Source organism: Ranitomeya variabilis, chromosome 5 (assembly GCF_051348905.1).
Source record: "Ranitomeya variabilis isolate aRanVar5 chromosome 5, aRanVar5.hap1, whole genome shotgun sequence".
NCBI classification, from domain to species: Eukaryota; Metazoa; Chordata; class Amphibia; order Anura; family Dendrobatidae; genus Ranitomeya; species Ranitomeya variabilis.
The window spans coordinates 449,141,938-449,159,743 of NC_135236.1; the positions used below are offsets into that span (position 1 = coordinate 449,141,938).

At 54.6% G+C, this 17,806-nt stretch overlaps 1 protein-coding gene across 1 annotated transcript in view; it reads right to left on the bottom strand.

Annotated features, from left to right (window-relative positions):
* LOC143773727 (uncharacterized) overlaps positions 1 to 13,570 on the bottom strand; it is a 125,915-nt gene extending 112,345 nt beyond the window's left edge. Inside the window, exon 1 of the mRNA XM_077261090.1 lies at positions 13,536 to 13,570. The gene's annotated coding sequence lies outside the window, so the exon portion shown is untranslated. The remainder of the gene's footprint in view (positions 1 to 13,535) is intronic.
* Between the last annotated feature and the right edge of the window lie 4,236 nt (positions 13,571 to 17,806).

The following is a 17,806-nucleotide window of genomic DNA, read 5'->3' on the forward strand; positions in this document are numbered from 1 at the left end:
CCATAGAAATGGCACACGCAGTGCTGGAGACTGCCATCCAGTGCCCGCACCAACAGTACACATAGTGCTGGAGAATGCCATCCAGTGCCCGCACCAACAGTACCCATGGTGCTGGAGAATGCCTTCCGATGCCCATAGCAATGGCACACGTAGTGCTGGAGAATGCCATCCAGTGCCCGCACCAACAGTACACATAGTGCTGGAGACTGCCATCCAGTGCCCGCACCAAAAGTACACATGGTGCTGGAGAATGCCATCCAGTGCCCGCACCAACAGTACCCATGGTGCTGGAGAATGCCTTCCAATGCCCATAGCAATGGCACACGCAGTGCTGGAGAATGCCATCCAGTGCCCGCACCAACAGTACACATAGTGCTGGAGAATGCCGGGTCGGCCATGTTTCTCCACATCTGGCTAACGGACGCCTTTATCATGCTCGTTAGCCGCTTCTGGAGCCGCCCTGGCTGCTGGAAAGGGGCGGGGTCGGCCATTTTTTTTACCAGATCCGGCTAACGGACGCCTTTATCATGCTCGTTAGCTGCTTCTGGAGTCAGCCCTGCTGCTGGAGGGGCGGGGTCGGCCATTTTTCTCCAGATCCGGCTAACAGACGCCTTTATCATGCTCGTTAGCCGCTTCTGGAGTCAGCCCTGCTGCTGGGGTCGGCCATTTTTCTCCAGATCCGGCTAACGGACGCCTTTATCACGCTCGTTAGCCGCTTCTGGAGTCAGCCCCGCTGCTGGAGAGGGGCGTGTTCGGCTGACGGGACGCCTTTATCATGCTCGTTAGGCGCTTCTGCAGTCACCCCTGGTGCTGGAGAATGCCATCCAGTGCCCGCACCAACAGTACACATCGTGCTGGAGACTGCCATCCAGCGCCCGCACCAAAAGTACACATGGTGCTGGAGAATGCCATCCAGTGCCCGCACCGACAGTACACACGGTGCTGGAAAATGCCGTACAATGCCCATAGAAATGGCACACGCAGTGCTGGAGACTGCCATCCAGTGCCCGCACCAACAGTACACATAGTGCTGGAGAATGCCATCCAGTGCCCGCACCAACAGTACCCATGGTGCTGGAGAATGCCTTCCGATGCCCATAGCAATGGCACACGCAGTGCTGGAGAATGCCATCCAGTGCCCGCACCAACAGTACACATAGTGCTGGAGACTGCCATCCAGTGCCCGCACCAAAAGTACACATGGTGCTGGAGAATGCCATCCAGCGCCCGCACCAACAGTACCCATGGTGCTGGAGAATGCCATCCAGTGCCCGCACCAACAGTACACACAGTGCTGGAAAATGCCGTACAATGCCCATAGAAATGGCACACGCAGTGCTGGAGACTGCCATCCAGTGCCCGCACCAACAGTACACATAGTGCTGGAGAATGCCATCCAGTGCCCGCACCAACAGTACCCATGGTGCTGGAGAATGCCTTCCGATGCCCATAGCAATGGCACACGTAGTGCTGGAGAATGCCATCCAGTGCCCGCACCAACAGTACACATAGTGCTGGAGACTGCCATCCAGTGCCCGCACCAAAAGTACACATGGTGCTGGAGAATGCCATCCAGTGCCCGCACCAACAGTACCCATGGTGCTGGAGAATGCCTTCCAATGCCCATAGCAATGGCACACGCAGTGCTGGAGAATGCCATCCAGTGCCCGCACCAACAGTACACATAGTGCTGGAGAATGCCGGGTCGGCCATGTTTCTCCAGATCCGGCTAACGGACGCCTTTATCATGCTCGTTAGCCGCTTCTGGAGTCAGCCCTGCTGCTGGAGGGGCGGGGTCGGCCATTTTTCTCCAGATTCGGCTAACGGACGCCTTTATCATGCTCGTTAGCCGCTTCTGGAGTCAGCTCTGCTGCTGGGGTCGGCCATTTTTCTCCAGATCCGGCTAACGGACGCCTTTATCACGCTCGTTAGACGCTTCTGGAGTCAGCCCTGCTGCTGGGGTCGGCCATTTTTCTCCAGATCCGGCTAACGGACGCCTTTATCACGCTCGTTAGCCGCTTCTGGAGTCAGCCCCGCTGCTGGAGAGGGGCGTGTTCGGCTGACGGGACGCCTTTATCATGCTCGTTAGGCGCTTCTGCAGTCACCCCTGGTGCTGGAGAATGCCATCCAGTGCCCGCACCAACAGTACACATCGTGCTGGAGACTGCCATCCAGCGCCCGCACCAAAAGTACACATGGTGCTGGAGAATGCCATCCAGTGCCCGCACCGACAGTACACACGGTGCTGGAAAATGCCGTACAATGCCCATAGAAATGGCACACGCAGTGCTGGAGACTGCCATCCAGTGCCCGCACCAACAGTACACATAGTGCTGGAGAATGCCATCCAGTGCCCGCACCAACAGTACCCATGGTGCTGGAGAATGCCTTCCGATGCCCATAGCAATGGCACACGCAGTGCTGGAGAATGCCATCCAGTGCCCGCACCAACAGTACACATAGTGCTGGAGACTGCCATCCAGTGCCCGCACCAAAAGTACACATGGTGCTGGAGAATGCCATCCAGCGCCCGCACCAACAGTACCCATGGTGCTGGAGAATGCCATCCAGTGCCCGCACCAACAGTACACACAGTGCTGGAAAATGCCGTACAATGCCCATAGAAATGGCACACGCAGTGCTGGAGACTGCCATCCAGTGCCCGCACCAACAGTACACATAGTGCTGGAGAATGCCATCCAGTGCCCGCACCAACAGTACCCATGGTGCTGGAGAATGCCTTCCGATGCCCATAGCAATGGCACACGTAGTGCTGGAGAATGCCATCCAGTGCCCGCACCAACAGTACACATAGTGCTGGAGACTGCCATCCAGTGCCCGCACCAAAAGTACACATGGTGCTGGAGAATGCCATCCAGTGCCCGCACCAACAGTACCCATGGTGCTGGAGAATGCCTTCCAATGCCCATAGCAATGGCACACGCAGTGCTGGAGAATGCCATCCAGTGCCCACACCAACAGTACACATAGTGCTGGAGAATGCCGGGTCGGCCATGTTTCTCCACATCTGGCTAACGGACGCCTTTATCATGCTCGTTAGCCGCTTCTGGAGCCGCCCTGGCTGCTGGAGAGGGGCGGGGTCGGCCATTTTTTCTCCAGATCCGGCTAACGGACGCCTTTATCATGCTCGTTAGCCGCTTCTGGAGTCAGCCCTGCTGCTGGAGGGGCGGGGTCGGCCATTTTTCTCCAGATCCGGCTAACGGACGCCTTTATCACGCTCGTTAGCCGCTTCTGGAGTCAGCCCTGCTGCTGGGGTCGGCCATTTTTCTCCAGATCCGGCTAACGGACGCCTTTATCACGCTCGTTAGCCGCTTCTGGAGTCAGCCCCGCTGCTGGAGAGGGGCGTGTTCGGCTGACGGGACGCCTTTATCATGCTCGTTAGGCGCTTCTGCAGTCACCCCTGGTGCTGGAGAATGCCATCCAGTGCCCGCACCAACAGTACACATCGTGCTGGAGACTGCCATCCAGCGCCCGCACCAAAAGTACACATGGTGCTGGAGAATGCCATCCAGTGCCCGCACCGACAGTACACACGGTGCTGGAAAATGCCGTACAATGCCCATAGAAATGGCACACGCAGTGCTGGAGACTGCCATCCAGTGCCCGCACCAACAGTACACATAGTGCTGGAGAATGCCATCCAGTGCCCGCACCAACAGTACCCATGGTGCTGGAGAATGCCTTCCGATGCCCATAGCAATGGCACACGCAGTGCTGGAGAATGCCATCCAGTGCCCGCACCAACAGTACACATAGTGCTGGAGACTGCCATCCAGTGCCCGCACCAAAAGTACACATGGTGCTGGAGAATGCCATCCAGCGCCCGCACCAACAGTACCCATGGTGCTGGAGAATGCCATCCAGTGCCCGCACCAACAGTACACACAGTGCTGGAAAATGCCGTACAATGCCCATAGAAATGGCACACGCAGTGCTGGAGACTGCCATCCAGTGCCCGCACCAACAGTACACATAGTGCTGGAGAATGCCATCCAGTGCCCGCACCAACAGTACCCATGGTGCTGGAGAATGCCTTCCGATGCCCATAGCAATGGCACACGTAGTGCTGGAGAATGCCATCCAGTGCCCGCACCAACAGTACACATAGTGCTGGAGACTGCCATCCAGTGCCCGCACCAAAAGTACACATGGTGCTGGAGAATGCCATCCAGTGCCCGCACCAACAGTACCCATGGTGCTGGAGAATGCCTTCCAATGCCCATAGCAATGGCACACGCAGTGCTGGAGAATGCCATCCAGTGCCCGCACCAACAGTACACATAGTGCTGGAGAATGCCGGGTCGGCCATGTTTCTCCAGATCCGGCTAACGGACGCCTTTATCATGCTCGTTAGCCGCTTCTGGAGTCAGCCCTGCTGCTGGAGGGGCGGGGTCGGCCATTTTTCTCCAGATCCGGCTAACGGACGCCTTTATCATGCTCGTTAGCCGCTTCTGGAGTCAGCCCTGCTGCTGGGGTCGGCCATTTTTCTCCAGATCCGGCTAACGGACGCCTTTATCACGCTCGTTAGCCGCTTCTGGAGTCAGCCCTGCTGCTGGGGTCGGCCATTTTTCTCCAGATCCGGCTAACGGACGCCTTTATCACGCTCGTTAGCCGCTTCTGGAGTCAGCCCCGCTGCTGGAGAGGGGCGTGTTCGGCTGACGGGACACCTTTATCATGCTCGTTAGGCGCTTCTGCAGTCACCCCTGGTGCTGGAGAATGCCATCCAGTGCCCGCACCAACAGTACACATCGTGCTGGAGACTGCCATCCAGCGCCCGCACCAAAAGTACACATGGTGCTGGAGAATGCCATCCAGTGCCCGCACCGACAGTACACACGGTGCTGGAAAATGCCGTACAATGCCCATAGAAATGGCACACGCAGTGCTGGAGACTGCCATCCAGTGCCCGCACCAACAGTACACATAGTGCTGGAGAATGCCATCCAGTGCCCGCACCAACAGTACCCATGGTGCTGGAGAATGCCTTCCGATGCCCATAGCAATGGCACACGCAGTGCTGGAGAATGCCATCCAGTGCCCGCACCAACAGTACACATAGTGCTGGAGACTGCCATCCAGTGCCCGCACCAAAAGTACACATGGTGCTGGAGAATGCCATCCAGCGCCCGCACCAACAGTACCCATGGTGCTGGAGAATGCCATCCAGTGCCCGCACCAACAGTACACACAGTGCTGGAAAATGCCGTACAATGCCCATAGAAATGGCACACGCAGTGCTGGAGACTGCCATCCAGTGCCCGCACCAACAGTACACATAGTGCTGGAGAATGCCATCCAGTGCCCGCACCAACAGTACCCATGGTGCTGGAGAATGCCTTCCGATGCCCATAGCAATGGCACACGTAGTGCTGGAGAATGCCATCCAGTGCCCGCACCAACAGTACACATAGTGCTGGAGACTGCCATCCAGTGCCCGCACCAAAAGTACACATGGTGCTGGAGAATGCCATCCAGTGCCCGCACCAACAGTACCCATGGTGCTGGAGAATGCCTTCCAATGCCCATAGCAATGGCACACGCAGTGCTGGAGAATGCCATCCAGTGCCCGCACCAACAGTACACATAGTGCTGGAGAATGCCGGGTCGGCCATGTTTCTCCACATCTGGCTAACGGACGCCTTTATCATGCTCGTTAGCCGCTTCTGGAGCCGCCCTGGCTGCTGGAGAGGGGCGGGGTCGGCCATTTTTTCTCCAGATCCGGCTAACGGACGCCTTTATCATGCTCGTTAGCCGCTTCTGGAGTCAGCCCTGCTGCTGGAGGGGCGGGGTCGGCCATATTTCTCCAGATCCGGCTAACGGACGCCTTTATCAAGCTCGTTAGCCGCTTCTGGAGTCAGCCCTGCTGCTGGAGGGGCGGGGTCGGCCATTTTTCTCCAGATCCGGCTAACGGACGCCTTTATCATGCTCGTTAGCCGCTTCTGGAGTCAGCCCTGCTGCTGGGGTCGGCCATTTTTCTCCAGATCCGGCTAACGGACGCCTTTATCACGCTCGTTAGCCGCTTCTGGAGTCAGCCCCGCTGCTGGAGAGGGGCGTGTTCGGCTGACGGGACGCCTTTATCATGCTCGTTAGCCGCTTCTGCAGTCACCCCTGGTGCTGGAGAATGCCATCCAGTGCCCGCACCAACAGTACACATCGTGCTGGAGACTGCCATCCAGCGCCCGCACCAAAAGTACACATGGTGCTGGAGAATGCCATCCAGTGCCCGCACCGACAGTACACAGGGTGCTGGAAAATGCCGTACAATGCCCATAGAAATGGCACACGCAGTGCTGGAGATTGCCATCCAGTGCCCGCACCAAAAGTACACATGGTGCTGGAGAATGCCATCCAGTGCCCGCACCAACAGTACACACAGTGCTGGAAAATGCCGTACAATGCCCATAGAAATGGCACACGCAGTGCTGGAGACTGCCATCCAGTGCCCGCACCAACAGTACACATAGTGCTGGAGAATGCCATCCAGTGCCCGCACCAACAGTACCCATGGTGCTGGAGAATGCCTTCCGATGCCCATAGCAATGGCACACGTAGTGCTGGAGAATGCCATCCAGTGCCCGCACCAACAGTACACATAGTGCTGGAGACTGCCATCCAGTGCCCGCACCAAAAGTACACATGGTGCTGGAGAATGCCATCCAGTGCCCGCACCAACAGTACCCATGGTGCTGGAGAATGCCTTCCAATGCCCATAGCAATGGCACACGCAGTGCTGGAGAATGCCATCCAGTGCCCACACCAACAGTACACATAGTGCTGGAGAATGCCGGGTCGGCCATGTTTCTCCACATCTGGCTAACGGACGCCTTTATCATGCTCGTTAGCCGCTTCTGGAGCCGCCCTGGCTGCTGGAGAGGGGCGGGGTCGGCCATTTTTTCTCCAGATCCGGCTAACGGACGCCTTTATCATGCTCGTTAGCCGCTTCTGGAGTCAGCCCTGCTGCTGGAGGGGCGGGGTCGGCCATTTTTCTCCAGATCCGGCTAACGGACGCCTTTATCACGCTCGTTAGCCGCTTCTGGAGTCAGCCCTGCTGCTGGGGTCGGCCATTTTTCTCCAGATCCGGCTAACGGACGCCTTTATCACGCTCGTTAGCCGCTTCTGGAGTCAGCCCCGCTGCTGGAGAGGGGCGTGTTCGGCTGACGGGACGCCTTTATCATGCTCGTTAGGCGCTTCTGCAGTCACCCCTGGTGCTGGAGAATGCCATCCAGTGCCCGCACCAACAGTACACATCGTGCTGGAGACTGCCATCCAGCGCCCGCACCAAAAGTACACATGGTGCTGGAGAATGCCATCCAGTGCCCGCACCGACAGTACACACGGTGCTGGAAAATGCCGTACAATGCCCATAGAAATGGCACACGCAGTGCTGGAGACTGCCATCCAGTGCCCGCACCAACAGTACACATAGTGCTGGAGAATGCCATCAAGTGCCCGCACCAACAGTACCCATGGTGCTGGAGAATGCCTTCCGATGCCCATAGCAATGGCACACGCAGTGCTGGAGAATGCCATCCAGTGCCCGCACCAACAGTACACATAGTGCTGGAGACTGCCATCCAGTGCCCGCACCAAAAGTACACATGGTGCTGGAGAATGCCATCCAGCGCCCGCACCAACAGTACCCATGGTGCTGGAGAATGCCATCCAGTGCCCGCACCAACAGTACACACAGTGCTGGAAAATGCCGTACAATGCCCATAGAAATGGCACACGCAGTGCTGGAGACTGCCATCCAGTGCCCGCACCAACAGTACACATAGTGCTGGAGAATGCCATCCAGTGCCCGCACCAACAGTACCCATGGTGCTGGAGAATGCCTTCCGATGCCCATAGCAATGGCACACGTAGTGCTGGAGAATGCCATCCAGTGCCCGCACCAACAGTACACATAGTGCTGGAGACTGCCATCCAGTGCCCGCACCAAAAGTACACATGGTGCTGGAGAATGCCATCCAGTGCCCGCACCAACAGTACCCATGGTGCTGGAGAATGCCTTCCAATGCCCATAGCAATGGCACACGCAGTGCTGGAGAATGCCATCCAGTGCCCGCACCAACAGTACACATAGTGCTGGAGAATGCCGGGTCGGCCATGTTTCTCCAGATCCGGCTAACGGACGCCTTTATCATGCTCGTTAGCCGCTTCTGGAGTCAGCCCTGCTGCTGGAGGGGCGGGGTCGGCCATTTTTCTCCAGATCCGGCTAACGGACGCCTTTATCATGCTCGTTAGCCGCTTCTGGAGTCAGCCCTGCTGCTGGGGTCGGCCATTTTTCTCCAGATCCGGCTAACGGACGCCTTTATCACGCTCGTTAGCCGCTTCTGGAGTCAGCCCTGCTGCTGGGGTCGGCCATTTTTCTCCAGATCCGGCTAACGGACGCCTTTATCACGCTCGTTAGCCGCTTCTGGAGTCAGCCCCGCTGCTGGAGAGGGGCGTGTTCGGCTGACGGGACGCCTTTATCATGCTCGTTAGGCGCTTCTGCAGTCACCCCTGGTGCTGGAGAATGCCATCCAGTGCCCGCACCAACAGTACACATCGTGCTGGAGACTGCCATCCAGCGCCCGCACCAAAAGTACACATGGTGCTGGAGAATGCCATCCAGTGCCCGCACCGACAGTACACACGGTGCTGGAAAATGCCGTACAATGCCCATAGAAATGGCACACGCAGTGCTGGAGACTGCCATCCAGTGCCCGCACCAACAGTACACATAGTGCTGGAGAATGCCATCCAGTGCCCGCACCAACAGTACCCATGGTGCTGGAGAATGCCTTCCGATGCCCATAGCAATGGCACACGCAGTGCTGGAGAATGCCATCCAGTGCCCGCACCAACAGTACACATAGTGCTGGAGACTGCCATCCAGTGCCCGCACCAAAAGTACACATGGTGCTGGAGAATGCCATCCAGCGCCCGCACCAACAGTACCCATGGTGCTGGAGAATGCCATCCAGTGCCCGCACCAACAGTACACACAGTGCTGGAAAATGCCGTACAATGCCCATAGAAATGGCACACGCAGTGCTGGAGACTGCCATCCAGTGCCCGCACCAACAGTACACATAGTGCTGGAGAATGCCATCCAGTGCCCGCACCAACAGTACCCATGGTGCTGGAGAATGCCTTCCGATGCCCATAGCAATGGCACACGTAGTGCTGGAGAATGCCATCCAGTGCCCGCACCAACAGTACACATAGTGCTGGAGACTGCCATCCAGTGCCCGCACCAAAAGTACACATGGTGCTGGAGAATGCCATCCAGTGCCCGCACCAACAGTACCCATGGTGCTGGAGAATGCCTTCCAATGCCCATAGCAATGGCACACGCAGTGCTGGAGAATGCCATCCAGTGCCCGCACCAACAGTACACATAGTGCTGGAGAATGCCGGGTCGGCCATGTTTCTCCAGATCCGGCTAACGGACGCCTTTATCATGCTCGTTAGCCGCTTCTGGAGTCAGCCCTGCTGCTGGAGGGGCGGGGTCGGCCATTTTTCTCCAGATCCGGCTAACGGACGCCTTTATCATGCTCGTTAGCCGCTTCTGGAGTCAGCCCTGCTGCTGGGGTCGGCCATTTTTCTCCAGATCCGGCTAACGGACGCCTTTATCACGCTCGTTAGCCGCTTCTGGAGTCAGCCCTGCTGCTGGGGTCGGCCATTTTTCTCCAGATCCGGCTAACGGACGCCTTTATCACGCTCGTTAGCCGCTTCTGGAGTCAGCCCCGCTGCTGGAGAGGGGCGTGTTCGGCTGACGGGACGCCTTTATCATGCTCGTTAGGCGCTTCTGCAGTCACCCCTGGTGCTGGAGAATGCCATCCAGTGCCCGCACCAACAGTACACATCGTGCTGGAGACTGCCATCCAGCGCCCGCACCAAAAGTACACATGGTGCTGGAGAATGCCATCCAGTGCCCGCACCGACAGTACACACGGTGCTGGAAAATGCCGTACAATGCCCATAGAAATGGCACACGCAGTGCTGGAGACTGCCATCCAGTGCCCGCACCAACAGTACACATAGTGCTGGAGAATGCCATCCAGTGCCCGCACCAACAGTACCCATGGTGCTGGAGAATGCCTTCCGATGCCCATAGCAATGGCACACGCAGTGCTGGAGAATGCCATCCAGTGCCCGCACCAACAGTACACATAGTGCTGGAGACTGCCATCCAGTGCCCGCACCAAAAGTACACATGGTGCTGGAGAATGCCATCCAGCGCCCGCACCAACAGTACCCATGGTGCTGGAGAATGCCATCCAGTGCCCGCACCAACAGTACACACAGTGCTGGAAAATGCCGTACAATGCCCATAGAAATGGCACACGCAGTGCTGGAGACTGCCATCCAGTGCCCGCACCAACAGTACACATAGTGCTGGAGAATGCCATCCAGTGCCCGCACCAACAGTACCCATGGTGCTGGAGAATGCCTTCCGATGCCCATAGCAATGGCACACGTAGTGCTGGAGAATGCCATCCAGTGCCCGCACCAACAGTACACATAGTGCTGGAGACTGCCATCCAGTGCCCGCACCAAAAGTACACATGGTGCTGGAGAATGCCATCCAGTGCCCGCACCAACAGTACCCATGGTGCTGGAGAATGCCTTCCAATGCCCATAGCAATGGCACACGCAGTGCTGGAGAATGCCATCCAGTGCCCGCACCAACAGTACACATAGTGCTGGAGAATGCCGGGTCGGCCATGTTTCTCCAGATCCGGCTAACGGACGCCTTTATCATGCTCGTTAGCCGCTTCTGGAGTCAGCCCTGCTGCTGGAGGGGCGGGGTCGGCCATTTTTCTCCAGATCCGGCTAACGGACGCCTTTATCATGCTCGTTAGCCGCTTCTGGAGTCAGCCCTGCTGCTGGGGTCGGCCATTTTTCTCCAGATCCGGCTAACGGACGCCTTTATCACGCTCGTTAGCCGCTTCTGGAGTCAGCCCTGCTGCTGGGGTCGGCCATTTTTCTCCAGATCCGGCTAACGGACGCCTTTATCACGCTCGTTAGCCGCTTCTGGAGTCAGCCCCGCTGCTGGAGAGGGGCGTGTTCGGCTGACGGGACGCCTTTATCATGCTCGTTAGGCGCTTCTGCAGTCACCCCTGGTGCTGGAGAATGCCATCCAGTGCCCGCACCAACAGTACACATCGTGCTGGAGACTGCCATCCAGCGCCCGCACCAAAAGTACACATGGTGCTGGAGAATGCCATCCAGTGCCCGCACCGACAGTACACACGGTGCTGGAAAATGCCGTACAATGCCCATAGAAATGGCACACGCAGTGCTGGAGACTGCCATCCAGTGCCCGCACCAACAGTACACATAGTGCTGGAGAATGCCATCCAGTGCCCGCACCAACAGTACCCATGGTGCTGGAGAATGCCTTCCGATGCCCATAGCAATGGCACACGCAGTGCTGGAGAATGCCATCCAGTGCCCGCACCAACAGTACACATAGTGCTGGAGACTGCCATCCAGTGCCCGCACCAAAAGTACACATGGTGCTGGAGAATGCCATCCAGCGCCCGCACCAACAGTACCCATGGTGCTGGAGAATGCCATCCAGTGCCCGCACCAACAGTACACACAGTGCTGGAAAATGCCGTACAATGCCCATAGAAATGGCACACGCAGTGCTGGAGACTGCCATCCAGTGCCCGCACCAACAGTACACATAGTGCTGGAGAATGCCATCCAGTGCCCGCACCAACAGTACCCATGGTGCTGGAGAATGCCTTCCGATGCCCATAGCAATGGCACACGTAGTGCTGGAGAATGCCATCCAGTGCCCGCACCAACAGTACACATAGTGCTGGAGACTGCCATCCAGTGCCCGCACCAAAAGTACACATGGTGCTGGAGAATGCCATCCAGTGCCCGCACCAACAGTACCCATGGTGCTGGAGAATGCCTTCCAATGCCCATAGCAATGGCACACGCAGTGCTGGAGAATGCCATCCAGTGCCCGCACCAACAGTACACATAGTGCTGGAGAATGCCGGGTCGGCCATGTTTCTCCACATCTGGCTAACGGACGCCTTTATCATGCTCGTTAGCCGCTTCTGGAGCCGCCCTGGCTGCTGGAGAGGGGCGGGGTCGGCCATTTTTTCTCCAGATCCGGCTAACGGACGCCTTTATCATGCTCGTTAGCCGCTTCTGGAGTCAGCCCTGCTGCTGGAGGGGCGGGGTCGGCCATATTTCTCCAGATCCGGCTAACGGACGCCTTTATCATGCTCGTTAGCCGCTTCTGGAGTCAGCCCTGCTGCTGGAGGGGCGGGGTCGGCCATTTTTCTCCAGATCCGGCTAACGGACGCCTTTATCATGCTCGTTAGCCGCTTCTGGAGTCAGCCCTGCTGCTGGGGTCGGCCATTTTTCTCCAGATCCGGCTAACGGACGCCTTTATCACGCTCGTTAGCCGCTTCTGGAGTCAGCCCCGCTGCTGGAGAGGGGCGTGTTCGGCTGACGGGACGCCTTTATCATGCTCGTTAGCCGCTTCTGCAGTCACCCCTGGTGCTGGAGAATGCCATCCAGTGCCCGCACCAACAGTACACATCGTGCTGGAGACTGCCATCCAGCGCCCGCACCAAAAGTACACATGGTGCTGGAGAATGCCATCCAGTGCCCGCACCGACAGTACACAGGGTGCTGGAAAATGCCGTACAATGCCCATAGAAATGGCACACGCAGTGCTGGAGACTGCCATCCAGTGCCCGCACCAAAAGTACACATGGTGCTGGAGAATGACATCCAGTGCCCGCACCAACAGTACACATGGTGCTGGAGAATGCCTTCCAATGCCCATATAAATAGCACACGTGTGGTTCCGGAGAAACGAGGCCGGGACCGTGAGCTCCCCCTTCAATGAAAATGACAGGGTCCGATCTGGGTAAGAAACCCGAGCATATGGGCTTTCTTACCCGGAACGGACTCTGCAAGTGAAAAAAAATATTTCAAAGTCCCAAATGAATTGGAGTCCTCATAGGGAGATAAACGCTTATATCTCCCTGGTTGACTGACATAGGCACTAGATATTTCAGGTGGTGAGAGCACAGACTCTCCCACAAATGTTAAGACCCCCCCTCGGCCGGCTGAGACTTGGGATTCCAGAGATATTGGCCCCAAACAGGGACCCCCCACTGCCCATATAAATAGCACACATAGTGCTGGAGAATGCCAACCACTGCCAATATAAATAGCACACATAGTGCTGGAGAATGCCATCCACTGCCAACACCAATAGTACACATATTGCTGGAGAATGCCATCCAGTGCCCACACCAATAGTACACATAGTGGTGGAGAATGCCATAGTCTTCAACGTTTCTCTACAACTGGCTTAGGGGACATATTTATTTTATTTAAGGCCACGGAAAACACGCTGATAAGGAGGTTGCGGCGAACCCACGCAATTGCGCAGGCGCCCGCTGCAACCCACAGTTAGGTAGAAGAGTACCTACACACATCCTACAGGATGACTTAAAGGAAAAAAACGTTGAAAACCTTACCGTGTTAGCGTAGGAGTGTCCAGAAACATGTGGGGAAATCCGGACCATATGTGGTCCCTATGGGAAAAATGAATGGAGCTTTCTCAAACTGTTCCTCTTTAGTGTTAACGGGACATACTTTATAAATATATGTGACCTACTTAACATTGCATACGTTAAATACATAAAAGTTTACGTTTTTTACACCGTAAAGCAACTCTTTAATTGGCAGCGGACAGTCACATAGAGCTGTCCGTTATCCAACTCAGCGAATCGTATTTTGGCGCCACGAAAAACACGAAAATGTATGCTTTTGCACCCGAAACCCTCTAATAAGCTTTAAAACAGGCTGTAGAGAGAAAAGGAGCATGAATCAACGCAAGGCCACGGAAAACACGCTCATGAGGAGGTCGCGGCGAACCCACGCAATTGCGCAGGCGCCCGCTGCAACCCACAGTTAGGTGGAAGAGTACCTACACACATCCTACAGGATGACTTAACGGAAAAAAACGTTGAAAACCTTACCGTGTTAGCGTAGGAGTGTCCAGAAACATGTGGGGAAATCCGGACCATATGTGGTCCCTATGGGAAAAATGAATGGAGCTTTCTCAAACTGTTCCTCTTTAGTGTTAACGGGACATACTATATATATATATATATATATATATATATATATATGTATATATATGTGTGAGACCTACTTAACATTACATCCATTACATACAGTACATACAAGTTTGTTTTTTTACACCGTAAAGCAACTCTTTAATTGGCAGCGGACAGTCACATAGAGCTGTCCGTTATCCAACTCAGCGAATCGTATTTTGGCGCCACGAAAAACACGAAAATGTATGCTTTTGCACCCGAAACCCTCTAATAAGCTTTAAAACAGGCTGTAGAGAGAAAAGGAGCATGAATCAACGCAAGGCCACGGAAAACACGCTCATGAGGAGGTCGCGGCGAACCCACGCAATTGCGCAGGCGCCCGCTGCAACCCACAGTTAGGTGGAGGAGTACCTACACACATCCTACAGGATGACTTAACGGAAAAAAACGTTGAAAACCTTACCGTGTTAGCGTAGGAGTGTCCAGAAACATGTGGGGAAATCCGGACCATATGTGGTCCCTATGGGAAAAATGAATGGAGCTTTCTCAAACTGTTCCTCTTTAGTGTTAACGGGACATACTATATATATATATATATATATATATATATATATATATATATATGAATATATATGTGTGAGACCTACTTAACATTACATCCATTACATACAGTACATACAAGTTTGTTTTTTTACACCGTAAAGCAACTCTTTAATTGGCAGCGGACAGTCACATAGAGCTGTCCGTTATCCAACTCAGCGAATCGTATTTTGGCGCCACGAAAAACACGAAAATGTATGCTTTTGCACCCGAAACCCTCTAATAAGCTTTAAAACAGGCTGTAGAGAGAAAAGGAGCATGAATCAACGCAAGGCCACGGAAAACACGCTCATGAGGAGGTCGCGGCGAACCCACGCAATTGCGCAGGCGCCCGCTGCAACCCACAGTTAGGTGGAAGAGTACCTAAACACATCCTACAGGATGACTTAATGGAAAAAAATGTTGAAAACCTTACCGTGTTAGCGTAGGAGTGTCCAGAAACATGTGGGGAAATCCGGACCATATGTGGTCCCTATGGGAAAAATGAATGGAGCTTTCTCAAACTGTTCCTCTTTAGTGTTAACGGGACATATGTGACATCCAGTGCCCACACCAATAGTACACATAGTGCTGGAGAATGCCATCCAGTGCCCACACCAAAAAGAACACATAGTGCTGGAGAATGCCGTCTGCTGCTCATATAAATAGCACACATAGTGCTGGAGAATGCCATCCAGTGCCCACACCAACAGTACACATGGTGCTGGAGAATGCCTTCCAATGCCCATAAAATCAGGATTTTCTCAAAATTTTTTCTAAGTGTCAAGGACGCTTCCAGAAAATCTTCCCCAGGCTCCTGGAAGCGTCCCCGGTACACCTCCGGCGGCTGCCCCCGCCTGGAAGTCTGACACACGCCTGAAAATTTCAAAGTATGAAAATACGCATTTTCATCCAAAAATTCAACTTTCCGCCCGTGCACCGCAAACTTCACCCTCATTCAGGTCACTGCCCTGGGGTGCTTTACAACATATTGACGCCCCCCTGGGGTGGAAGTAGGGGAAATGTGACATTTTTCACAAAATCGGAAATTTCTCAAAATTTTTCTAAGTGTCAAGGACGCTTCCAGAAAATCTTCCCCAGGCTCCTGGAAGCGTCCCCGGTACACCTCCGGCGGCTGCCCCCGCCTGGAAGTCTGACACACGCCTGAAAATTTCAAAGTATGAAAATATGCATTTTCATCCAAAAATTCAACTTTCCGCCCGTGCACCGCAAACTTCACCCTCATTCAGGTCACTGCCTTGGGGTGCTTTACAACATATTGATGCCCCCCTGGGGTGGAAGTAGGGGAAATGTGACATTTTTCACAAAATCGGAAATTTCTCAAAATTTTTCTAAGTGTCAAGGACGCTTCCAGAAAATCTTCCCCAGGCTCCTGGAAGCGTCCCCGGTACACCTCCGGCGGCTGCCCCCGCCTGGAAGTCTGACACACGCCTGAAAATTTCAAAGTATGAAAATATGCATTTTCATCCAAAAATTCAACTTTCCGCCCGTGCACTGCAAACTTCACCCTCATTCAGGTCACTGCCCTGGGGTGCTTTACAACATATTGACGCCCCCCTGGGGTGGAAGTAGGGGAAATGTGACATTTTTCACAAAATCGGAAATTTCTCAAAATTTTTCTAAGTGTCAAGGACGCTTCCAGAAAATCTTCCCCAGGCTCCTGGAAGCGTCCCCGGTACACTTCCGGCGGCTGCCCCTGCCTGGAAGTCTGACACACGCCTGAAAATTTCAAAGTATGAAAATACGCATTTTCATCCAAAAATTCAACTTTCCGCCCGTGCACCGCAAACTTCACCCTCATTTAGGTCACTGCCTTGGGGTGCTTTACAACATATTGACGCCCCCCTGGGGTGGAAGTAGGGGAAATGTGACATTTTTCACAAAATCGGAAATTTCTCAAAATTTTTCTAAGTGTCAAGGACGCTTCCAGAAAATCTTCCCCAGGCTCCTGGAAGCGTCCCCGGTACACCTCCGGCGGCTGCCCCCGCCTGGAAGTCTGACACACGCCTGAAAATTTCAAAGTATGAAAATATGCATTTTCATCCAAAAATTCAACTTTCCGCCCGTGCACCGCAAACTTCACCCTCATTCAGGTCACTGCCCTGGGGTGCTTTACAACATATTGACGCCCCCCTGGGGTGGAAGTAGGGGAAATGTGACATTTTTCACAAAATCGGAAATTTCTCAAAATTTTTCTAAGTGTCAAGGACGCTTCCAGAAAATCTTCCCCAGGCTCCTGGAAGCGTCCCCGGTACACCTCCGGCGGCTGCCCCCGCCTGGAAGTCTGACACACGCCTGAAAATTTCAAAGTATGAAAATATGGATTTTCATCCAAAAATTCAACTTTCCGCCCGTGCACCGCAAACTTCACCCACATTTAGGTCACTGCCTTGGGGTGCTTTACAACATATTGACGCCCCCCTGGGGTGGAAGTAGGGGAAATGTGACATTTTTCACAAAATCGAGATTTTCTCAAAATTTTTCTAAGTGTCAAGGACGCTTCCAGAAAATCTTCCCCAGGCTTCTGGAAGCGTCCTCGGTACACCTCCAGCGGAAATTTTTCTCAGTGTCAAGGACTCCATCCAGTGCCCACACCAATAGTACACATGTTGCTGGAGAATGCCGGGGTCGGCCATGTTTCTCCACAACCGGCTAACGGACGTCTTTATTATGCTCGTTAGCCGCTTCTGCAGTCACCCCTGGTGCTGGAGAGGGGCATGGTCGGCTGACGGGATGCCTTTATCATGCTCGTTAGCCGCTTCTGCAATCACCCCTGGTGCTGGAGAATGCCATCCAGTTCCCGCACCAACAGTACACATAGTGCTGGAGAATGCCATCCAGTGCCAAACACCAATAGTACACATGGTGCTGGAGAATGCCATCCAGTGCCCACACCAATAGTGCACATAGTGCTGGAAAATGCCGTATAATGCCCATATAAGTGGCACACGTAGTGCTGGAGAATGCCATCCAGTGCCCGCACCAACAGTACACATAGTGCTGGAGAATGCCATCCAGTGCCCACACCAATAGTACACAATGTGCTGGAGAATGCCATAGTCTTCAATGTTTGTCTACTACCTGGC